Below are 26,089 nucleotides of genomic sequence, written 5' to 3' on the forward strand. Positions count from 1 at the left end.
GCCAACCTTGCTGCAATTTAGATGTGTCCTATGGCATGAACATCACCCCTCCACCAGGCCAGCACTGTGCCAAACTGGGCTGTGACAATGACCTCTGAGCAAGGCAGCAGCACCATTTCTACCCTGACCTAAAAGACAAACATTTTTTGTTCTGCTCTGTGGACAAATGTGCTGAGGAAAGACAGCTATTTGATTATGTACAGTCTCCTACAAGCTGGTGTCTCTCTGACAAGACACTAGTGAGTTGTGGTTGGGCTCTAATGCTGGTCCCAAGTTATTCTCGCCCAAAGCATTTTGGGCTGTGGCTGTTCATGGTTTTCATCTTTGCATGCTCCCATATCTGGATACTTCATTGTTTGTTTTTTTGTTTGCTTGTTTGTTTTAAATAAATGCATCTCTGCTGACTGGTACCTCAGGTTTCAAAGCAAGTTCACCACTCATAGTCTCCAGTTGCTCCTATATGTTCTCTCCAGTTGTGTCTAGCCTGCTAGGTAACAACTCTGCACTGATGTATGGGCTTGCACCACGCTACCTCCTCTGTCCCTGGAAAAAAACTTAGGCAAGCAAACAAGTAAGAAACAGATTTGTATGAACCTGGTCTAACCTGCAGATTGTGCTTAATTTTTAGTCTAAACATAGCTTCTGAATTGCTCCTTGTGCTCCCAGGGTCTTACTTAAGAAGGAAGAATATGTCAGACAATAAAGGGCAAGAAGATCTTAGAAAACTTTTATTCATTCATAATAGTTTTAAGAGAGCACTTCACTATACTTCTGTTTACAAATCAGTAAACAGCACTAAGGAATTTCCCTCTTCCACAAAGGGGGATTCAGAGAGAAGAGGTCTTTTCTCTTGGTGCTTCGTCTTGAGACTGCATGTTAGGTAGATAATGCTAAGCGATTTAACCATCTAATGTGATACAGCACAAGGTTTTGATCAGTAAAATATACCAGTGCAACACATACACATATATGAATGCAGCCCACACTAAATGCATTTAGTATCAGTTAAATATGAGTGTCATGAATACTAATTATAAATAGAAAATAATGGTAAAGCTATGCTAGTTCTAGTAGTGGTTCTACAAAATATGATTCTTGACACTATTCTGTCTAGCACTTTCATTATTAATTTTCTGGGAAAAAAAATCCCAGTAAAGTTTGTAAATATCCCCCAAATCATGAGAGAAAACAGCAAACAAATTTGCTAGCATTTGACCATCTATGTTCAGTTCAGGCCCAGTTGTCAGGAACAATGACTACTACATTAAAAAACACACCTCTGAAAACAGAAATTCTGAAAAACATCTTGGGGTTTGGAGCAGATGATCTTCTGCTCAGTGCTGTGGCAAGAAGACCTAATGTAGGTAAACAGTATGATCTCAAGCAAGGAGGTTATACTGGGAAATATTTTGTCACCGTCTCTTGTGATATGAAACCTAGAAGACAGGATTGGAAAACAGAGTGTGACAGATTCAAAACAAACAAAAAAAGGGATTCTTTTTTAATGTTCCATATTTAAACAGCTAAACTCATTGACATACAATATTATGGATACCAAAAGCTTATGTTAATGAGAAAAGTTCTTGTAAGTAACCTTCCACTGAACACTCCTGAGCACAGAGGTGTCTGTGTCATAAAGCTAGAAGCTGGTAGAGGAGTCCAGAAAATACCACTCTGTTCTTTCCTTTTCTAAATTTTCCTCAAATCATCCACTACGGACCACTGTCAAAGACAATCCATTTATCTAGATAGACCTTGGGTCTGACCTAGTGCAGCTAGTCATACGTTATTCTTCCTACTACTGCTATATTTACCAACCTGATATATGATCAGATGTCTAATTTTGTGTCCAGTTCTGATGTTCACAGTCCAAGAAGGAAACTGAAAATTTGAAAACTGTAAGAATATTTTAAAATATTAGGAAACATGTTAAATACTAAGGGAACCTATTATTTCCCTTAACAAGGGCAGGGCTAAAGGATAGTATGCTTATACTCTAAAAATATTTAACTGGGAAAGGCCAAACTGTTCAATAGAAAAAGGTCATACATGATGGTAGGATTCATGTGGATAAATATAGATGTCTATATATGAGCTGGTCCATCTAGGAGCTCTGTATGTCAATACAGAGATAAGGAATGCTTTCGGTGGATTGTAAAGCACAATTCATCTCAGTCTAGAGTAGAGGTCTAAAATGGGTTAGATGAATCAATCCCTTGAAGTTTCTATTTCTCCACTGTCTGTGACTAGCACAGTTGCAGACTTCTACTGAAGGTGCCCAAAGTTGATTGAATATTACTCCTAATGTCTGTGAATGGATTAGTAGAGATTAGTAAAAGTAGTAGAGTACAGATTGCTGCTCAGTGTAATTAGCAATTGGAATAGAAAGGACTGAAATAGCTCTTTTTTCAAAGGCTTTTTAAAAATTTAAGTTACACTTTATTTCCTAGAAAATATGCCCTAGTTGAAACACAGCTGTTGGCCTTGTGCCAGATGACTCCTCTGGCCCATGTTGTACAGGAGATCAGACTATCAAATCATAATGATTCCTTCTGGCCTTAAAAATCTGTGCCTTCAATCACTGCTGATGAATAGTGGCATGTTTTCAATGTCTTATTAAGTGCCTCTGGATCGATACAGATGTGCCATTTTACCTGCAGGGTTTTTCCCACAATTGTTAGCTGCTGCTGCTGTGTTCATTTCAAATGATGTGATGTTACAAATCAGCTTATGAATCTTAAACGTATAGAAGTTTTCCATCAGTACCAAAGGGCAGATTTAGCAGTGGCTCAGGTGGTGGTAGACTTTCCCCTTAGCACTCTGCTCCATGCTGTGCAGCCAGAAGTGAAGCTGCAGTGTAGTGCAGCCCTTTCTATCAATATCATGGCAACATTCAGCCCTGTGTAGCCAAATTTATCTTTGCATTACTTAGTTTGCAGTGAAAATGGCTGAATTTGAAGCATGGAGTTTAAGGAGTCTTTCCTGACTCTGTCTTTCCTGACACTAACAGGTTTATCTGTAGTATAAGATGCCTTTATGTGCATCATTGTCATACATAAAGAAAAGATAATGTGTGCATGGCTATGCCATGAGTATGCTGTATGCTACACTTATTTTCATTAAGTATAATGGCAAGTAAACACATTAATTAAATTTAGTATTCACAAACACAATTTTACTTTGTATTGCTGCTATTTAGGATGACTAACCAGGATTTGCACACAGTAACTGTGTTCTTGGGGTAGCTGGTATGAAATCACACTGTGAGTCAATATAACAACAACAAAAACACTTTTGACTGGTCTGAATACTTCAATGACTAAAAAATTTACTACTGATTTTGTCAAATCTATGACATGCACAGTAGTTCCTGTTGTTCTCCCTTCATTATTATTGGTGTTAGAAATCTTGCATGTTTAGCTTTTGTTAAAGGATTGATCAAGGATGGCATGAGTGAAGGAGGTGTTGAAGAATATTATAAAACCAGAAAAATCTGTTTCTCATGGGCTGAACAGTGATCAGCATCACTGGTGATAATCACTGTCTCATCTGATTTGTTTTCATCTCACAAATGAGCATGGCTGGGAAAGCTATACCTGAAAGGCTTAAATTCCTGGTTCTTAAAACTGGATCTCCAGCTGCAGGTGCTCAGACATCTCTAAGGCACTATCAGCAAGCCCAGTCATAAATCACAGAGACTTGCTGTTTACCACTATGACTGATCTCCAAAAACAGGATCAATGCGGTTCATTCCTGAAACCTGAAAACAAGTGTATATATAAGAGAAAGTGTCAAGAAAGACAATATTAAAAAGAAGGTCAAACTTTAATTCACCTTGGTTCCCAGAAACATTCCTTAAAGCCTCCTGATAAGAATAATTTCACAGCCTGTGTGGATTGCATTACGCCTACCCTTAAACTGGGTCCTGTAAAGATAGTTACTGACTCATTTTTATTCTAAAAAATCTTTACTGTGGTGACATCCCTTCTTATCCAGTAAGGCAAATGCAGATGAATTAAATGTAGTTTTCAGTGGTATTTTTGCTGCTAGGAGTCTCACTCCAGGTTTTGCCCCAATTTTGGGCAATAGAGGGGCATCTTTTTGCACTGTGCCAGGAGAGGCTTGGAGAAAACCAAGCACTTCGAGGCAGTGATGCATAGAGCAGTCTATATTCCTCAGCACAGGGAACTGCCTTGTTGTGGGGAGAAGGCAAAATCAAAGCTCCTGCCAACCTAATTCCTTTTTCCTTTCACAAAGTAAAGTCATTACTCTGCAAAGAAAGATTGCTCTCCCTCTCACAATCTGGTCTTTAACTCCATCATCCAGCAGTGAGACACAGGAGGAATTCTCACAGCCTTTGGCATCTCTTCGCTGTGTGCCAGCTGAACCACAATTTGTTCCTTCCTGAATACATCCTGCAACTGAAGGAGCAGACTGTGATATCACCATACTTGTATAAGGTGAGATCAAAGATCCTTCCAGCCCAGTATCCTGTTTCTGAGAGTGGACAGCAGCAGATGTTCTGGGAAGAGTGTAAGAAAAAGGCAAGCTGCAATGACACTTTCCCAGTGTGTTTGCCCCAAACATTTCCCCAGCTAGAGCCAAAATCCACTCAACGCTTTTCTCCATAAAGCGTTTCTAACCAATACTGTACATTGTTCTCACTGGAGCTGATCCTCAAGGTAGCAATGCCACCATAAATCCAAAGTATCTACTGTTCATCGGGTTCCATTACATTCTCCACCAGTTACAACATATTCAGGCTTTCTCCTGGCAGATTGTCTCTTTGCTACTGGCACAGCTCGAAACAGGAATCTCAATAAATGGGTAGGCAAACCCTGCTCTCCAACAGGACTCACTACCAGCATATTTATATAACTGCTGGCTTTCATGGAGCTGGACTACATTTTCACTGGACTGTGTGACATGTTTAAAAGTTGAGCTAGAACAAAAGTTTTTGCACCTGTTACAGTTTTAGAGTAGAGCTCTGCAGGCATGGCTGGGTAGATGGGCGAAGGAAATGTTCACACCATATTCAAGTGCCAACTTGAGCACTCAAGAAGTTTTCTGTAGCCAAAAGAAAGAGAAGGCATGTACCTCAGCTCTACAATTATCCTAGAGAGATCAGCCTCCTCATCTAGTTTCTAAATTTGGAGATAAAATTCAGGCACATGAACACCCTCCCCATTACTCCAACATATTCCAGTTACCAATTTTGATTTAAAAATAAAACTGACTAGATCTCTGACAATCTGCGGTGGCCCAGAATCTTGCCCTGCAGCAGTTTCAACTCTGGCAGCAGCAACAGAACTTTTAGGAATAAAATCTCTGGCTGATTTTCTAGTTAACTTAATTTATTGTAATTAGCTTTACTTAATTATACATACAGCTGTTCTGCACCCTCAACATAGCTCAGGGGACTGTTTAAAGTGCTTAAGTCTAAATGTCATGTTTTAGCACAGTACAGAGCACAGTATTATTCTTCTCAGGATCTGGTGGGAGGGAAGGGCATCCAGCAGCCCATCTTTCTTTCCTTCTACTCCCTCCACACATTCTCAGCACATCCTCCTCCCCAGCTTCTTTTCTTCTTGGGCAAGGAAGAGATATCTGTTCCTCTGCTACACTGACACTCACTCAGTGCACCCAAGGGCTGCAGAGATCACGACATTCACCCCTCTCCAGGGCACACACTTGCCATCTCCAGTAAGCCTCACCTGGTCTAGCCAGAGGAGGAACGTGCCTCAAAGACAATATTAACCTTGACTTTTCTGCTGCCTTTACAGCACTGGGATATAGCTATCACAAGTAAATGGTGAAAATATTTGCAGTATTGAATCACATGTTACAAATCTCATAAGGAGACCTTCTTTAAAGTAAAGCTTCATAAAGACTTTTTCTACCCTGTTCACAAAACATTCCTATGCTCCTAAAACTGGTTAATAAATTCTCTGTCTAAATCACCTCAGCACAAAAGGCAGAACAATTTCAACAAATCAAGCATTTACATAAACAATCACCTGGACTCTTCTACTAGGTTTGTATTGTTTATTAAAAATAAGTATTAACAATATTTGAGATAGATTGGAAATTTAATCTGCTTTTCTATCAGATGAGACTGATGCAAGATCACCTTTGCTGTGGTTCAGATATTCACATGTGCATATTCCTACACTGATAACTAGTGCTCTCTAATTTTTATTGCATTGTCATTCCACTTAAAATAGTTTATTTTAATTCTTTTCCCTTTTATAATTTAATAGAATTTTGATATCCTTATCTTTACCGGTTCTTTTCTGTTTTGTCAGACTTTTTCAAGCAAGATGTAGAAAGTGCCAGAACATCTTGGGGATAATTACTCTTCAACTAATTTGAAGCAGTGATGATGATATTCTAGATTTTTATGGAGCAAATGTTTTATGTTTTATTAATTGCACTTGTCCTTTCCTTTGGTATTTTTCCTGATGTCTAATAGCCTTACAGGTTTACTGTCTAAACTACTCCTATGTTGCACATCTTGTACCCCAAAAGAAAGCCTTTATGATAGCACTCTAAAGCCCAGATGCTGCCCTTTGGAAAAGGAAAGTGTTTATGAAGAAAACTTCAGTCAGAAACATGTTCACTACTTCTGATGGGGGATGTCTGGCAGATCGTGCCCTTTCACAAATCCGGGTCTCAATGTATGATTCAGTTTATCTAACACAATAGTGGCTTGTACCACCATCCTCAGCCAGGTACCTCAGAAAGTCTAACAGGTCTAATCAACAAGACCCTATGTCTTTCCTCCATACCCATCTGCCTTATCCTTCTCTCTCTCCATAACTTCCTCCCTCACTGCCAAGACCATGGGAGTTTTGACTGATCTGAATTGGACAATTCTGCTCTGTGTTGGGAACATCACATCAAAGGTTTGAGGCAGGCAGAGTGACCTGGTGGTGATCTGAGTGGTGTCCTGGAGGATGTCTTGGAGTAGTGTAAGGGTGTAATTGTGACAGAGCTGGTGTCTCCCTGGAAAGGAAGCTGCTTACCCCAAACTTCTGCAAATCCTCATAGGATTTTTCAGGTAAGGACTGGGGAGCATATAAGGTGGGGGCACCTATGTTTGACAATGGAATGATTAGACACTTCTTTAAAAATCATTGAATATCTATGTACCACTTAAAACACCTGAATTTGCCTTTCCAAACCTTCAAACTGATATTCAAAGTGGAATTTGTTGTTGTGTCCTATTTTTTGTATAAACCATCCCCATTCTCCATGCGTTGCAAGGCACAGAATACTTCAGTGGCCTTGGTTTTCACATCACTCCTATAGTTTAGGGAAACACTCTTTCAGACGTCAAAATAAAACACAGACCCTGTGGCTTCCACGTGATCCTTCAAGATGTTTGTGGCAGTGCAGGGACATGATGTCAGCCTCTGGATACTCCTTTGGCTATTTTCTTTTCTCAGTACTACTGGCTTGTGAGGCTAAGGACATCAAGCTAGAGCTTCTTAGGCAGATGAAAGCATACTTTAAAGTGAAGGTCAAGTTATTCTTTTTTAATGAAGTGTTGGTTATTTCTTGTATACCTTGCAGAAAAAAACAGAACTCCGCACAACAGATGGAGGCCTAGTTGTCCTGCTGTGCCCCTGTGAGTCCCTGTTTTGCAAATGAACAAAACACAGAGGCAAATATATTCCTGACCTCTATTCAGGACACTTTCCTACTTTTTTAGAGGGGATAAGAGAATGCAGGTTATCTTTTCCCTAAGTTTCATTGGTGTTTTGTCACAGACAGGATTCCCAGAGTCAAGTAAAAACAGCCTTAGCTGACAGAGGGTTTCACGGCACAAAAATTGTCAGTGGGGCTGTGTGGCTGTTGTGGTGGAGGGCAGGAATATTTACAGACTTCTTACTTTAGGGGCACATTTGTGCAATTCCTTCTTTAAAAAGCCGTTGAAAAGTGCTTTTATTTCTTACCATTGAATATGATTTTTTTCTCTGTCACTTTTTGCTACCCAAAGTCAGAGGTTTGTGAAGCTAAAGGGGTGGCATGTGTCTCATGAAGTAGTATTAAACACAGTGCTCTTCATTTGTGATTCTCAAAGCCAAGTCTATTAGCATGCTTGTCATCATTTTTAGCTGAAGCATAGAAGAGTCTTTAAGTGCAGGGATTACAAACTGATTAACTGGCAATCTGAAAATGGTACCTGGAAAGACCTTGTCCATCTCCTATAAAGGAAAGCTGAAAGGAAAATTTTAGAGAAGAACAGTTAAAAGTCTCATAGAAGTCAGAGTACTTTTCCTCCAAGTGTAATGATTCAAATACTGAGAGATGAGTAATATCCCCGTAGCTCTACCGGAATTTGTCCTGGACCCTCAAACTTAATGTTTCCTTGTTGTCAACACCAACTCTCAGGGGAGAGATCTCTTCCTTTTCAATATTCTTAAACATCCAGTTGCCCAGGACTGGGGCATGAGAAGTCAGAGTCTCATGAGAAGTCAGAGTCACATGAGAAACCAGAAATAGCAGAGGAAATTGTCACTGACAGTAAGAGCAATTCATTAACAATGTATCAACTCACACTTGTAAATTTACTTCTCATGTTTGACTGTTACCTCATCCTCCTGGGCACCATTTCTGTATTTATGTCCTGGTTTCAGCTGGGATAGAGTTAATTTTTCTCCTTCATAGTTAAATAATACTGTGTTTTGGATTCAGTATGGGATTTGGTATAAGAATGCTGATAATACACTGGTGTTTTCAGTTGTTGCTAAGAGATCAGGGACTCTCTAACTCCCCATGTCCTGCTCGTGCGCAGGTGTACAAGAAGCTGGGACGAAGCATGGCCAGAGCACCAGACCCAAATTAGCTAATGAAACATTCCATATCATGTAATTTCTTGTTCTGTATATACAGGAGGGGCAGCTGGGAAGGAGGGGGTTCTCTCTCACTTCTGGGATTGCAGTTTTGGGATCTTGTTTTTCTGGATTGTTAGCCAGGAACAGGCTGGGTATGAGTCAGTGAGTAGTAAGCAATTGCATTGTGTATTACCGATTTGTACTTTCTCTTATTGTTTTATTTTATTTAAATTATTAAACTGTTTTTATCTCAACCTTCAAGTCTCCCTTTACCCCATCAATTCTCCCCTCCATCTGCTGAGCAGGGGAAGGTGAGCAAGTGGCTGCATGGTGTTTGGCTGCTGGCCCAGTTTAAACCAAGACAATTTATTCACCATGTTTCATCCTTTGATACTTAAAGAGTAAGGCTCACATTCACAAAAGGGCTGAGGTACAGGTGCTGGTACAATAGATGGTTGTTAATGCCTAAGAAGTCAGGGTCCAGCCATGCGATTCCCAGAGTAAATTGGAGGTTAAGCATTCTAGGATTAAATTCATGATGCCCAATGTGTCTAGCTGGTTGGCAGGGAATAATGCAGAAACCCTGAGAAAACTGCTTTAGTATTTACAGTACAAGAGCCCTCCCTGAACTTAGGTACACAAAACTAAGTTGTCCCTTGGATATATGTATCTATCTTGGTCTTATCTTTGGAAAGATGATGGCAGGGGAAGGAGAGGCATGAGAGATTGGCAGACTTATTATCTATGATGACTCAATGCACCTAAGCAGGTTGTGCAACACTTGAGCTAATTTTGTAATTTTTATTTCATGTTTAGAAATATGTGTCCCACATATTTATTGAGGATTCCCAATGCTTCCAAAATGGAGAAAAACTCCCAAAGAATTCAATCCTTAACCCCTCAAAACCCCAAACCAAAAAGTAAGGTACACATCAATATTCCTTGATAGAAGATTTTCAAATTGGCTGTGATCCCAGACAGAAGTGTGTTACCCTGAAATTGGAAAGAAAATATTCATATGATTTTGCTACACTCTTTTTGACTTTAAATGCATAAATCTATGTTGGCTTCCTGTAACAATAAAAAAACAAATATATGTTCAAATCACAGAATAAGCAGATATTGGAGGAAAACTCTAGACCTGATGCGCAAATATCTACCAACTGTTTTCTTTTAATGGACTTTATAAAACCTGTTGGGCAAACAAAATCCTAACTAAATAATGCTGATTGTACTTCTTCCCAAGAAGAAATAATTCAAAGGAATCAAATGATAAATTAAATGAATGGTGCCCCAGCAAAGCAAATGGTGATAAATAGAAACACCTTGGTGTTGCTAACACTCACACTAATGTGAACTGGTCAGTATAATTTATAAATTTTTTTTTTTACCTTTTGCAGGCTGGTTCTTCGTGCTAAATCTGATGTTAAAGTGATAAATTAGGACAAGGAAGGTTGTCTAATGAGCAAGTAGGCAGCAATATATCAAAAAACCCAAACAAATCTAGGCTGCTACCAATCTCTGGGGTTTTTTTGGTGTTCCTTTGAGAGTGGAAAAGCATATTTGGTCTGAAGATGCAGTCCAAAATATATAAATATTTTATGTTCCTTTCCATATATATGCATGATAGGCATAAATATATGCATATCATCTTCAAATATGTGTAAAAGTCTGCAAGACTCGAAGGACAATCTGTACACGAGTGGTGTAACAGTTCTGAGTTACTTGCCTATGCATGATTAAACATGCAACTATACATCTGCATTTCTGAAAGTGAAGCCCTTCCTCTTGTACATGATATATAACCCACTGAAATCAATGGGGAAATGATCATTTAATTCACTGAATATTCAATTAAATGCTTAATTTTCTTACTTTTCAGGTAGGATGCAGTTCCTCTAGAGAATATATTTAATCACAAGCAAAGCACCCCTATAATAGTCTTCATTATGCCATTCAAAAAGACTTAGTGAATAAAGAGGAAAGACTTATTTCTTTGTCCTACACAGATTTGGAAATGTTGAAAACTTAAACTGTACAAATATCAGAAATCAAAATATTGAGAATTTTCATGAAGCTATAATGTGGTTGAAATAGTCATTTCTATGGTTTCAAATATTTCATTTTGCTGCTGACTTCTGTGTTCTAAGTAACTTAAATGTCAGCTTAAAAGTAATTTTGAACTGAAAATCCAGCATGTCCTTTTCTTAGAATAGTAACATTGGAAGTTTCGTGCTGTTTATGTAAATATTCTTTTCTTTTTGTAAGCTAAAATACAGATCTTTTTCCATATTTTGGTTTAAACATTTTTCAGCAATAAAGCTGTTTATCAAAAAAAATCACTACTTACTCTGTGGCAAATTCTGCAGAGACCCCACATCCCAGAAAACTAGGAACATTAAAAAGTGTCTCTAATTTTTAATGATAGAACCATAGAATGGTTTGGGTTAGAAAGGACATTAAAGATCATCTAGTTCCAACCCCCTGCCATTGGCAGGGACACCTTCCACTAAACTAGGTTGCTCAAAGCCCTGTCAACCTGGCCTTGAACAATCCCAAGGAGGGGGCATCCACAACTTCTCTGGGAAACCTGTTCCAATGTCTCACCACCCACACAGTAAAGAATTTCTTCCTTCTATCTAATCTAAATCTACCCTCTTTCAGTTTAAAACTGTTACCCCTCAAGCCTGTGAAGGTCCCTCTGTCATCCCTTCCCTCCAGCATGTCGACCGCACCACACAGCTTGGTGTCATTGGCAAACTTGCTGAGGGTGCACTCAATTCAGCTGTCCATGTCACCGACTAAGATGTTAAACAGTGCCAGTCCCAATACTGACCCCTGAGGAATGTCATTTGTCACTGATCTCCACTTGGACATCGAGCCGTTGACCACAACTCTTTGAGTGTGACCATCCAGCCAATTTATCCACTGAGTGGTCCATCCATCAAATCCACGTCTCTCCAATTAGAAACAAGGATGTCGTGCAGGACAGTGTCAAATGCTTTGCACAAGTCCAGGTAAGATCATGTCAGTTGCTCTTCCCTTATCCACCAATGCTGTAACCCCGTCGTAGAAGGCCACCAAATTTGTCAGGTGTGATTTGCCCTTGGTGAAGTCATGTTGGCTGTCACCAATCATCTCCTTATTTTCTATGAGTCCTAGCCTATTTTCTAGGAGGATCCACTCCATGATCTTGCCAAGCACAGAGTTGACATTGACTGGCCTGTTGTTCCCTTGGTCTTCCTTTTTTCCCTTTTTAAAAATGGGGGTTATATTTCCCCTTTTCCAGTCAGTGGGAACCTCACCAGACTGCCACGACTTCTCAAATATGATGGGTAGTGGCTTAGCCACTTCATATGCCAGTTTCCTCGGGATCCACGGATTCATCTCATCAGGTCCCATGGACTTGTGCAGCTTCAGGTTTCTTAGATGGTCTTGAACCTGATCTTCTACAGTGGGCAGTTCTTCATTCCCCCAGTCCCTGCCTTTGCCTTCTGTGTCTTGGACGGTGTGGATGGAGCCCTTCCTGGTGAGGACTGAGTCAAGAAAGTCATTGAGTACCTCAGCCTTCTCCATATCCCAGGTAACCAGGTCTTCCATTTCCTTCTGGAGAGGGCCCACATTTTTCCTAGTCTTCCTTTTATCACCCATGTACATATAGAAGCTTTGTTGCCCTTGACATCCCTGGACAGATTTAATTCTATCAGGGCTTTAGCCTTCCTAACCTGATCCCTGGCTGCTCAGACAGTTTCTCTGTATTCCTCCCAGGCTACCTGTCCTTGCTCCCACCTTCTGTAGGCTTGTGTTTGAACTTGTCCAGAAGCTCCTTGTTCACCCATGTAGGCCTCCTGGCATTCTCACCTGATTTCCTCTTTGTCAAGGTGCATCGCTCCTGAGCATGGAGGAGGTGTCCCTTGAATATTAACCAGCTTTTTTAATGATGTATTGCATACAAATCTGGGCATAATTTTCTCTGCCAGTTGCCTGATGAAAACACCCAGCAAAGACAACGTGATGAAGATGATGGTTTGCCCCAGTGCTTTCATCTCAGCATTTTGCTCACTATCAGAAAGTCCTGATGTCTAGGATTTTTAATGGCCTATGAATATCTATATGAAAATCATTGCAAGAAAAAAAAATTATTACTTAATAAATTCTGACTCCCTGTGCTAATAATGTTGCTCTGAAGCAAAGTCTGTCCTTGCTATGCTCCTTCAAATTTGTGTTTAGTTTTGTTGTTTTCATGACAGTGGTCCCATATTTTCCTGACCTTTTTGCTTTTTGTTTGGTTACCATGGGAGAACCCAGTTCTTTTTTTATTTTCAGTCTCACCCAGATGACATGTATACTAGACAAACCTTCCTCAAGCTAACTTCAAGGCTTTTTTTTGCCATCTCCTCAGCCTAAGCAAAGGCACAATTTCATAGCGCCAGAGAGCATTTCTGGCAGGTAATACCCTAGCAGGCAGCTGTGGAGGTAAACTTATGATGAAAACTTCAGAGAAATGGAAGATAACTTCCTGCGGCTGAAGACTAAATATAGGGTTTTGTGTTTATCTATGATTTGTATGTTTTATTTTCTGTGGGTTTCCTATTAATAATGGACAATAAGCTAATTTTAAAAAGTCCTTCTGTATGCTTTGGCTCTTTTATAGCTGAATTAGCAACTCTGGCTACACGCTGAGATGACTGGTAGAGCTGCAGGCCCTTATTGCCAAGGTGTGCAATATATTTTTCCCTCACTGGCAATGAGCTGCTTTTTATTCTTCTTTTAAAGCATATAGGTAATAATCTTATTATTCCAAACTCATAGAAAGGGAAAGACACACAAATAGATACTAGATGAAAGTCTTGGTAAGTCTTGCATTTAAAAAATACTGAATTTTCTCTTTTTAATTAAAAGAATTCCTTTTACGCATGTGGTTATTATTTTTAAAACTTTAGTTACTGCATCCAAATTTCACCTTGACTTTCCACCTCACATTTTCTGCTTTCCCCCAGTTGCCACAGGAGCTGAGAGCCTTGCAGGACCCCTGGGAGTTTGAGAATTACTGCTATTTTATCCACAGAAGCCCGAGTCCTATATGTTAAAGGTACCATGTTTTACCTGCCTTCAAAATGACCTACTTAAGTTCCCTCTGATATTTTCCATGATCATACAGGAAATCTTTGGAGAAGCAGAGACCTAAACCCAGAGCACTTGGTGTTACATGGTTTTATGCATGGTTGAGTGCAGCTTATTGTCTGGCCAGATGATATCAGATCTTCTTGAAGATCAGCAACTATTTTAAGATTTTTTGTGGTTTTGGGAGAAAAGGGACCAAGAATACAGACTTATTGATATCTAGAAGGGGAATGTGCATCCTACACTTCAGATAGCATGAGGGAGCAGCCTACCACAAAGCAGGAGCTGGGGAACATCCATGGAGTGCAATCAGGGAGCATTTGCAGAGGTAATGAATCATGCAGTAAGTAATAGATTGGATTTATTTACCTGGAGACAGTTTTCTTACATTTGCAGAGGTAGAGCTTGTGTCTGGAAGCACACATTAATGTTCTAGCTGACCTGTAGCTTTCAGTTGTAGTAAGAAAGTAATAAACTTTTTGATTTCTCAGGTATCATAAATTGTTTTTTTGCCATTGGGATGCTGCAGCATTAGATACAGTGGGTCTGAAGACTAAGTATTAAATTTTTTTCAGTGTCTGGGAGAAATAATACAGCAGATAAGTGGGGCAGGAATGTATATTAATCAGCCTTCCCTATTTCAAACATTTGCATCATACTTGCAGTTTGCCCTATGTAAATCTAGCTTATTCACATGGTTCTCATTATCATTTCATGTCTTCCAGAATCCACATGTGAAATAATTTCCTTTTCTCCAGCTGCAGCAGAATAAAAGTTTGTGTTCAATTACTGCTAGAGTATTTGCCACTTAAAACTAAAGTGCTCTGTTTTGCTGAGTTGAGTCATCAGTAAAGGGTATGCAACATCCATCTTGTAACCAACTGTAGTCAGACCCTTTAATTAATGGCTTGGGATTTTGCTTTGTCTTTTAAAAGGATAAAATCTAATTGCAGTTCAGATTAGGCTGTCTGATGAACATGACCACAAAGCAATTGATCAAAACTAATAGGGGGAATAGTTATGCCAACGTTAAGTAAACCTCTTGTTTGTTTTGCATAAGTAACCTAAGGAAACACTGCAAACATTATTGATGCACTATTTACTTCACTGGAATTTTAGTCAAATACTTTGCTGTGGTTCAAAGACAGAAACTCTATTTTCCTAGTACTAGGAATATTGCTTGTTCATCTTCTATTTAGTACAATATTACAAAGACGTTGTTCTGAGAGATTTTTGCAATGGAAAATCTAATTTTAATGTAGCTTTTAACCTTTTTGCAGGGGTATTCTACATGTTTAACTTCACACATGAAAACAAAACAAAACACATTTTTCTCCTATGGAATGTTTTCTTTTTATTACTGAAAACAAGCCTTATGTCCTAATTACACAGAGTTGGAGATCGAAAGATAAACTTTCAATTTTTCAGTATGTTCATGGTATACTTGTAGGCAAGAATTAGGTCAGAGTATGCAATCCATGCTCCAAATGCACAGTAAATATTTCATATTTACACAATATAGTAATATATCTTCAAAGTCCTTTCTTCTCAATTTTTAGTTAGAGTAAATTTCTTTCACCTGAGCTAGGGTTTCAAGATAAAGCCCTGTTACAATGATCATATAAGATTAATTTGTATAGTGCAATTGTTCAAATACAAGACTCATATTTAGATATATTCAGATTTGCAAACAAAATTTGAAGTCCTTTCTACATATTTTTTTTCTGACATGAGGCAAATTTCTTAAATATTAGACAGTTTTTTTCAGGTTCATTATTTATGAGAATATGCATGGGAAGGTCAGTTTAAGATAATCATAAATATCCTTGAAATGAGGACAATTTCTTCTAATGTTATTCCAGACATGTGGCACAGTATTTAAGATTAAGGAAAAGCTATAAAAAGAAACAGAAGAAGACATAAGAAAGTTTGTTAGACTAAACGTAAATGCCATGAATTGGAATAATTTCCACAGATTCACAGAATGCTAGGAAGGCACCTTTGGAGATCATCTAGTCCAACCTCCTGCTCAGAGGAGGGTCATCTACAGCAGGTTGCTCAGGGCCATGTCCAGTCAGATTTCTAATATCTCCAAGGATGGAGATGCCACAACCTCTCTGAGCAGCCTGTGCCAGAGTTTGACCACCTGCAGAATAAAAAAAGCTTTTTTTCTTATGTTTAAGCATAATTTCTTGTATTTCTGTTTGTGTCCATCACCCCTTGTCCTGTCACTGAGTACTTCTGAGAGGACTGTGGCTCAGTATTCTTCTTTACTTCTTCCCTTCAGGTATTTATACACTTTGATATCCCCCCAGACCCTTCTCTTCTCTGGGCTGAATGGACCCAGCTGTCTCAGACTATGCTCATGTGTAGATGCTCCAAGCTCTTCAACACTGCTGTGGCCCTTCTCTGGAGTTTCTGTAGTATGTCCACGTCTCTCCCATACTGGGACCCCAGGACTGGACACAGCACTACACAGGCATCTCACCAGGGATGAGCAGAGAGGGAGGATCACTTCCCTTGATCTGTTCACAATGCTTTTCCTGACAGTCTTGGAGCCTGTGGGCAAATTTTGTCCAAATTTCATTATCTGCAATACAAATGTTGGCATCTAACCTGGCTACCCAAAGATGTCATTGTAATCCATGGAGAGAAATAGGAACATCTATTGGAAGTAGGATGATTTGCATCCTAGAATTGTGTATTTCTTTCTATTGATAGTAGAAGGAATCTAAATGACTAACTCAGATGAGAAGTCCAGTGCTAAATAAGAGGCACTCGATCCCTACAGCATGACTTAGAGTTTATGAAGCTAAATCCAAAGTGGGGGGGGTTGCTCTGACTAAACACTTGGCACCTATTTCCATCTAACTCTATTTGGGAGTTAAAAATAAATTTCCTGAGGTCATGATTTACTAAGGATTACTTTTATTTGGAAACATGATCAGAGAAGAAGTACTCATCTTTTATAGAAGAACCTGTTCACCAGAGCATTCACCCCAGTTGTGGAAGAAATACAGATCCTCCTCAGCCTAGAGTTCAAATCTCTAGCACCTACTAGCCAGAAAAATATTTTAACCACTACCTTAAAACCTAGATGGAGCAGAGTATTTTCCACTGCGGTAAAGCCAAATGACAGCACAGAAAAGAGATGCAAGATTCACAAAGTCCATTAGAGATCTTGACTTTCTAGCTTGTGCATAGGCAAGGACAGAAAGTTTGTTAAAAAAATAAAAAATAATTTATTGGCATCTTGGCTTACAACACCATTTGTATATGGAATCAGATCTCTCAAACATGGCTGCTAGTTGCTGTCTGGTGGTGACAGGAGTCTCTGCTGCAGGAGTTCTTGCATCAGTGTCTTTGGGTGAGTTGAGATTCCCAGAGCTGCTGCTCTTCCCAGTTCTTATCTGGTTGACTCAATGGTCTTACGTGACCACTCGAGCACATGATTATCTTAGCTACATGCAAAACAATTCTTAAATATCTTAACTGCATACAAAAAAAATAGTTATGTGACCATTTCTGTAGCTGCAGGAACAATTTCTACCATTTTAAAATGCCTTATGTATGTACACGTATCAGTTCTACAGTGGAAACTGCCTGGGCATCACTAGGACACTCCAGCCAAGATGCTAATCAATGCATTTGAGCACACAAATTGTTGCCTGTGAATAATCTCCAGCACTGTCTGAAATTCCACCTGGAGAGTTCCTGGTGCAATAAGTCACTTTGCTGTGGAGGAGCTACATTGAGCACCTATTTAAACCAGTCCACTGTCTCAAACCAGCCCGTTATCTCACTGAGGCAAATGACTGGCTTCGGGATTCTTGACAGCCCAGGGAATTAATGCCTGAAGCATGCACAGAGTCGCAGTCCTGTGTCCTGGTTTGGGATGGAACAGAGTTAATGTTTCTTTTTGGTAACTAAAATAGTGTTGTGTTTTGGATTCAGCATTGGGTTTGGTATGAGAAGAATGCTGATAGCACACTGATGTTTTCGGCTGCTGTTGAGATTTCAAGGTCTCTCCAACTCCCCATGTCCTGCCCGTGTGCAAGTGCACAAGAAGCAGGGAGGGAGCACGGCCAGAGCATCAGACCCAAATTGGCCAATGAAATATTCCATATCATGTAATGTCATGCTCACTGTATAGAGGAGGGGTGGTTGGGAAGGGGCTCTCTCTCTCTCTCTCGCTTCTGGAATTGCGATTGCGGGATCTTAGTATTTTGGGATCCCTAGCTGGGAAGGGGCTGGGTATTGGTCAGTGGGTGGTGAGCAATTGCATTGTGCATTGCCCATTTATATTTTCTATTACTGTCATTGTTTTCATTTTATTATCATTATTAAACTGTTTCTATCTCAACTTGCAAATCTCCCTTTACCTCTCCAATTCCCAGGTAGGAGGGGATGGTGGGTGAGCCGCTGTGTGGTGTTTGGCTGCTGACCAGGCTCAAACTACAACACCCTGATACACAGCTACACCACCATTATAACCACAGAACAAACTAGATTTTTGTACTTGTAACTCACTTATAACAAGTTCCACTGCTCTTACCACGTTGCCAACCAATTAAAGGATTGTCCCATGACTTGTCCACACTAAATGCACTAGCCATCCTTAGAGCAAGGGCCATGACACAGAATTTCTTTTCCCGGGAGTGTCATCCTGGTTTCCTCCCTGAGCCATGCATTTCCTGGAGACAGTGACTCATCCCAGTAGGAGCAACAGGGTAGTTCCCATTGTGCCTGCTTCACAGCTTGCTTTCAGGGCAGTCTTCTGCAAAGTAGTATGTCTAAATTTGAGTGTTGCTGGATACCACAGAATTCAAATGTAAGACAAATCCATGGGAAATAACCTTTATTAGTCAAATTACTTTAAGAGAAAAGAGTTCTTCAATTCTACAACATTTCACAATCAGTTCTCCATCTTAATGTCTCCTTCACCCATTTAGACATAGATGTGTTGCTCTGAAATGCAGAAATTTCTGCAGGAATGCTAGAAAGAGATACATACCATGAAAAGGTCCACATAGCTTACATCTATAGTTACAACAATGAAGTAATCAACATATTTCTCAAAAATATTCCTATGGCAAAAAAAGTCAGGCTTCCTTCTCATTCTGTGTACAAACCAATGCAGAAGTACTATTTTCTTTTAATTGCATAAAAATCGCAGTGAAATAGCAAAGGAAGCCAGCAAAAGAAATGTAGAAACTAATGTTTTAGTAAGAATTTCAAGGCTGTTCACTTTCATAAATAACTATTTCAAAATATGACGCCAAATTGATTTATTAAAGAGAGGAAAAACATCATGTAAAAACATGAGACTCTCTGATGTCATGAGGAGGAGATACGAGGATTGCTATAGATTTTTATCATATATATCTGAAATATAGACTTTATTGAGATCACTGCAGAAAGCCAATCCATGCAAAGGGAATCAGAAAGTAACACATTTGCTTTTTATGCACAAAAATACTAGTCTCTAAAATATAAGATCCCAAAATAAAAGCAATGAATCAGCATAATAAGAAATGAAGAGGTAAATGTCAAGATCCCCTCAACATGTAAAATACACAACTGTGGTGAAAAGATACCCTGGTAAATTGGAATTTCCAGAAGAGATGTGTCTGTCACACTTAGTTTTGGTAAAGAGAATCTTTAAAATGACACTCACTGTCATTTGTCCATGAGGAAGAGAGAAGGCATAATTGCTTTTCTTTTTTATTTAAAACATTATTTTTCAGTAAGGCAGAAATTGCACTGAACAGATGTGGGAGATCCAGTTTTTGCAGAATTAGCAAGGAAGCTGCATGAAAAGAAAAACATGAAATTGCCTCCTTTCTATAAACAGCTGAATATGCTTGAGATGACATGATGGGGGAGTGCATGGCATGTTTTCCTAGAGGTATAGCCCCACAGGAAATATATCAGTCAATGCAGAAGAGGTTTACTTTAGTAAGAAAGACATTTTCAACACCAGCTCTGGTTCTGGTCAGCAAGGCTTGATGAGCTTGGCCCGAGCGTTCCGGATGGCTCAGTATAGGCAGCATCTATTTGCCCATGGGCACATGCAATTGCTCTGACTGCTGGAACGCACTGTCTGAAACAGTCAACTAGATGCAGAGCTGATTAGGTTGGCTTTCCCCCCACCAAGGACAATATTTTCACTTTTGTGAATACCTTCAAATACAACAGCTGGCTCCATTCTGACACAAATATACTGTGTATTGAGTTTAAAATTTTTGTCACTAGAAGAACACTTCTCAGTGATCTCAGATGAGAATCAGGACAACACCTTTAAGTACCCACATTTGAAATTGAACTTGCTTTCAGACTCCCTAGTAGGAATGAGATTTTCTAGCATTCAGAAATGGCCCAAGAGACAGATAACATATTAAATGAATAATTTTTAACTCAGTAGGTGGTATGTTTTGTTTCAAATATGTCTTAAGCCTAAAATATGAAGCTTTCCACAATTAAAAAATGATTCACATATTCCAAATAATATTCTAAACTTTGCTTATAAGAAAATTCCAAATATTATATAAGTATTTAATTATACTTTAAAACATTCTTGTAAAGTAGTCTGTGAATAAATACAAGTAATTTCCACATAATTTCACTGTCCAATATAATGCAAATGGCATGGCATGATAGCGTTGCACAAGTGTCTCGGACTGGCAGGGCTGGAGAAGATAATATCATGATAGAATGCATCATTTAGGGACAAGAGTTTCTCAAGTCAGAAGACTGTTCAAGTTGAGGTGGAGTCTGTCTGACAGATAATATATAGCTGTTCCCTCCCCAGTTCCCTGCATCGAGAGGCATAATAAAAGAACTGTCATAACTTCATAACAGAGATGAGTCTGGCACTCTGCTAGCTAGTGAGGTCTCCCCAGGACACTACAAGAACATCAGTCTTTGACTAATAATTTTCTGCTATGACATCTATGCACCTGGGAACACGTTGCTAAGTTTTCGTAATTGTGAAATACATTCTTGTTTTGTATATGGATCAGTGTGCTCAAAACAGCAACCATCCAGACTTTCAACACTCCATGATTCACTATTTCCTGCTATATATTCCATCCCTATTTCATGCTAATAATTGTTGTAGATATTAAAAAAATACATTGTTGTATCTTTCAGCAAATGATCAATGTGAAACAAATCATTTTGCTGACAAAAAGTGATATTGCTTATATGAGGCTCTCAGATACTTGAAGGTGGAGTAAGAAGAATAAGATTAGGATCTAAGAGAGATTTGATCGCTGTCATCTCAACAACAAGATGTTGACAGCTAGAATAAATAACTTCTCAGGAGCAACTTGTTAAACTGGGTTAAAAGAGGATCTGTAATGATGTGGCCCACTCTAATACCTCATGCCAATCAGATTATATTTTATTACTCAGCTGAACTATACAGCATGATTCAGTTTGTGCTAAACTGGAGGGGGTCACAAGATACAAACACTCATATTTCCTGAAAGCATTTTGGCAGAAAATGTGGATAAGAACAAGAGCATGCTGGTGTCAGGAGAAAAGACAAAAGGCTTCATGAGAGTTATTTAGGGCTAGCAAAGTGCTGGTCTAAGGCCAAGTGGCCACACTTTGCCATCTAAAAAATGTTCTCTGTGTTTCTGTGGCACACATCAGGAAAACCTCAGAAAGTATTTGCCCTTTCTGACTCAGCATCTTTCTGACTTTGGACCCAAAATAAAAGGCCCACAAGTTAAAGCTGGAGGAGAAGGTACCTTCCTCTTTCACAGCAGCCTTGTGCTCAGACACTTCCACTGGAAACAGAAGATTAACTTCTAGTCAATGCGGTAGGTTCAAATCCAACTTTTCATTTTTTTTCGAAACTGCTCTTCTAACTGTATTCTAATCTGAAATGGTAGTCCCTTGAAGCTGTGCCACTGAATTGCAAAAAGAAGGGAATAGAAGGTGCAGAAGAGTGCTTGGATAGCACAGCCTGTCTCAACATGGCAAGTTACATCCTTACCAGGAAGTCTTATGTTCATATCTCTCCTTCAACAACTGTCTTTGTTTCACATGCACAACTGTGTTTATATTTTTATTCATTAAAATACCTGGATGTCCTGTCTCATTGCTATTTACAATTCCACTGACATTTGTGTCAACACCGATGCTTTTAGCAATGATTTTCTGTGTAATCATGGATGAAATCATTAAGTAACAAGCAAGCAATGATCTGTGAGGAAGTTCTTGTAGAAGCACAACTAAGTCACTACTGTTAATAACACATGTACAAGCATTTTAGATCAATCCTTGAAGCTATTTAGTATGTGCTCTACTACTGGAGTGCTATTTTAACTTTTTCCATGTGAACATTTCTTCTTTTTTTCCTGCATTTTTGTCTCTGTGGGCCCATCTGAAATATCTGCCTGCTAAAACAGCACAAGGAAACTTAAAATCTCAGAATAAGTCTGTATAGCTTGATGAAGATCCCACCAGTATCATATAGAGCTGGTGGAGGCTGTGTTGCTGAGGCAGATTAAAGAACACAGAACTTGACCTTATTTTTGCAACTACCACAAAGGCAAATCTTTACCAAACTTGTTAGTTACTGAGTCACATACTCTTGTCAGCTATATCCTTTCAGCTGCAATTTATATCTTTCTTTTCCTCATCTTAACCCATTCATGTCAGAGATGATGTCTTATGCTCTCAGCAAAGTGCATCATGTGTTTAAAGCAAACTTACAAAACAAATGAAAAATACCTCTTGTGCTATCTTTCTTGCTGTTTTGCTGTGGGTTGAAGAAAAGGGAAGTGAGATGAGAGATAAGGAAACAACTTCTCCAGTGCCTTTTGTTTCTCTCAGATCACAATTTGGGAGGATGGGTGAAGAAATGGATTTAAATGTTAAAAGGTAAGTACAGAAAAGATTTTCTCCTATAAACATGCATGAAATGACTTTGAAACCTTTTGGTTTGCTTTAGCTTGGAAAAACAGTTGATTTGTAGTTGAGCTTATCCTGTATTAACAAGCACGCTGGCACTAACTTGGGGAAGAAAGACTGAGAATCCTCCTCTGTCTCAGTCAAGTTATTAAGATTCACAGTCAATCTTTGCAGGAAAGGAAAACAACTGTGAACAGCAGATCTGAGTTTGCCGAAGGACTCTGGGCTGTGGTGGTGGCCTGGGGGCAGCATGTTCAGGGCGGATATGCTTGTCTATCACCAGTCAGCATCCTGACGGACTCCCGGGGAGCAAATTTAGGACCAGGAGATGGAAAGAAAAAACCTGTTTATTTAGGGAGGCCATGCCAGAATAAAGCAATCAGCCCTCACTCTCCAGCTCCAGGGTTCTCTACAGAGCTGCCTAAACCTATTTTCTGTGATGCCCTGCAGCTTTCCAATGCTCCCAGTCCACCAGGGCTCAGACTGCAGCAGCTGCTCATAAATGTGTGAAACCAACAGGAAAGGACAAGTAACTTCCAAGGACTTAAGACTGAATTTCTAAAGGTTTGCACCCTGCTTTGACCTTCCCCATGAAAAGTCAGAAGGATACCCCTTTTCTGAGAACATTCGGATCAAGTGCTTCTTGCAGAACTGAAGAGTAATACAGAGTTGTGATTAGCCTGGGCAAATTCAGAGTAGCTTAAACTTTAGCAACCCTACACAGGTAATCTAGTCTTTATGACAGTCTGGGTTTTGTAAAAAGTTTTCTTCTTCAAGTTTAGAGTTAAATCCTCTAGCCTATTCCTGTGAATAGCCAAAGTCCTGCTACATTTTCTGGAGCTAAGGTTTTATCCTTCATTGCATTCTCATTGTATTTCAATAGAGAATGAAATTAATGGTCATTTATTAACAAATCAAATCTTTCCGCCTGTTACCAAGACACTTGTGTACATGAAACTCAACTATATGTGGTACTTACCATCTTGTATTAAAAAAAGTCCCTCTTCCCATGATCATAGATGGGCTCTTTCTTCAGCCCTTATCCTATAAACTGAGACAATTTCCACACTCATTTTACTGAGAGTCAGCTGAGGAAACTTAGCCAAGGTCAAAGAGAAGGTATGCAATGAAGGAATTGCATAATATCCCTCCAGAACCAGATTATGGCTCAGGTTGTCCTTCCTTTCCGCCATCATGTAAATCTAAACTGGGAGACACAGCTGCTCCTTGACCTGTGTATCTGCATGCACCCTCAACCCATAATCAGGCAGTACATTTAGTAGGAAACTCATACTGAACAGGGAAGGAGGGAGTCACACCAAACTCCAGGAGCCTCTCTGCTCTAGATGCCAGAGGACTGGGTCTGCAGGCCACAATATGGGGCACACTTGCACAGCTGTGGTCTTAGCACTGGATCTGAGAGATGCCAGGCTGTTACAGTTAATTGCTAATTTGCAAGTCACAGATAGGATGCATCTGAAGTAAGTATATTAAGTATCAAAGGTGCAAATTTGATGGTTATCCAGTAGCCTAAAGGAGGGGAATGGTAACCAGATTATTTTTTCTTCAAAATTTTATATGGAAAGGCCTTGGGCTGTTTATGAGAACTCTTAGAATTATTTAAGCATTTTATTGTTCTCATTTTGTTTGCTATTAGAAATGAAAATGTTTGATTAATCCTCAAAGTGAATGTTGAGCCACAAAGAAACAGGAGAGAAGGATTGGAAGTGTCCTCCTTAATTATAAAATCTTTCTTGCTGCTCAGTCAGTCATATCATGTAACCTTTTTCAGAAAATTATCTCATTTCATCTTAGAATGACTTAGAGGTTTTTTTGTTCCTGCTGTTTCTGCAGGAAGACAATTCAAGAACATAGTATTCATGATGGCAGGAGACTCCACTAGTGCCCAGCCTAAGCTTATCCTCAGCTCAATATGGTTCATAGACTAATAATATCTGTTAACTTAAACAGCTCTTTTTTTTTTAGCTCATTTCTTCCTTCCATGTTACACCCATAAAGAGTGATCACATTCCATCTCAGCATGCATGTTGTGAGATTTTACAAATCAAATGCTTCAGGTCTCAGGCTTTTACTTCCTAGCTGTCTCCCCAGTAACCCTTCTTCACATCTGCTGTAAGTTTGGTCATTGCTTCTGCACAGAAGTCACTAGCACCCACCATAACGTTCCAGATAATGTCTTGCCAGTGTCTGGATGGACATTGATGACTCCCTGATTCTCCTGAATAAGTTTTAAGCCATTTATCCCATTTCCCCACAAGACCCTTGCTGCAGACACCTCTAATGAAAGTTGCAGTCATCTGCAATACCCACACCTTTCTCTTACTCAGTAATTTCCAAATCCATTACACTTTCCACATTTTTCAAAACTGAACTTCTAACAACAATAAAAAATGTTTTAGCTTATAAATGCATGATTTTACCATTTATATGATTAATTTAATGACAATTCTTAAACTTTAGTCTTCAAGGTCATCATGATGCTCCCTGCCCTGTCATCAACAAACTCTTGGTTTTCATATCAGGGTCATTAAGAAAATATTAAGCAAGATTTGTGCTGCAGATGATCCTAAAGATGCCTCAAGCATCAGATTCTTCCTTCAAGATTAACTTTGGCCATCTCCCAGCTCATTTCCTATGTTCCTTAAAGTCCTGCTGTAACCAGCACTGCTCTATACAATTGCTCCTGTGGTGCTTTACTGAAGATCAGATAGTTTAGATTGCCTGCATGTCATTTGCATGGAAAAATAAGTTATTGAGGGAAGATAATGGGTTATTCTGATGGTATCTGCTTTAAGGATATCAGAGAAAAATTAGGAATGTTATGCTGAATTTTATCCTATCATCTTTCTACAGGACTGTAAGCAGCAGTGTGCTCTGAATGGTGCATTTGTATAACAAAGTGAGAGCCCTTCCACCACTGCCTACCACCCTTCCAGTGATGGCACCACCTGTGTAACACCAGCCAGTGCTGCTGGGAGGGAGGACACAGAGCCCTTCAATTTCTCTCTCCTGGTCTGAGAAATCCTCATCTGTTTACATCTGAGTCTTTAATAACACCATTCTTACATTTTATTCTCAAAACCACCAGATGTACAGTGTTCCAAGATGATCATGAACTCAAGCGTAGTTTCTGAGATTGATTTTCTCCTGCCCTCCCTTTCCTAAACATAGATACCATA

The sequence above is a fragment of the Tyto alba genome, unplaced genomic scaffold (assembly GCF_018691265.1).
Source record: "Tyto alba isolate M040663 unplaced genomic scaffold, T.alba_DEE_v4.0 Super-Scaffold_38, whole genome shotgun sequence".
NCBI classification, from domain to species: domain Eukaryota; kingdom Metazoa; phylum Chordata; class Aves; order Strigiformes; family Tytonidae; genus Tyto; species Tyto alba.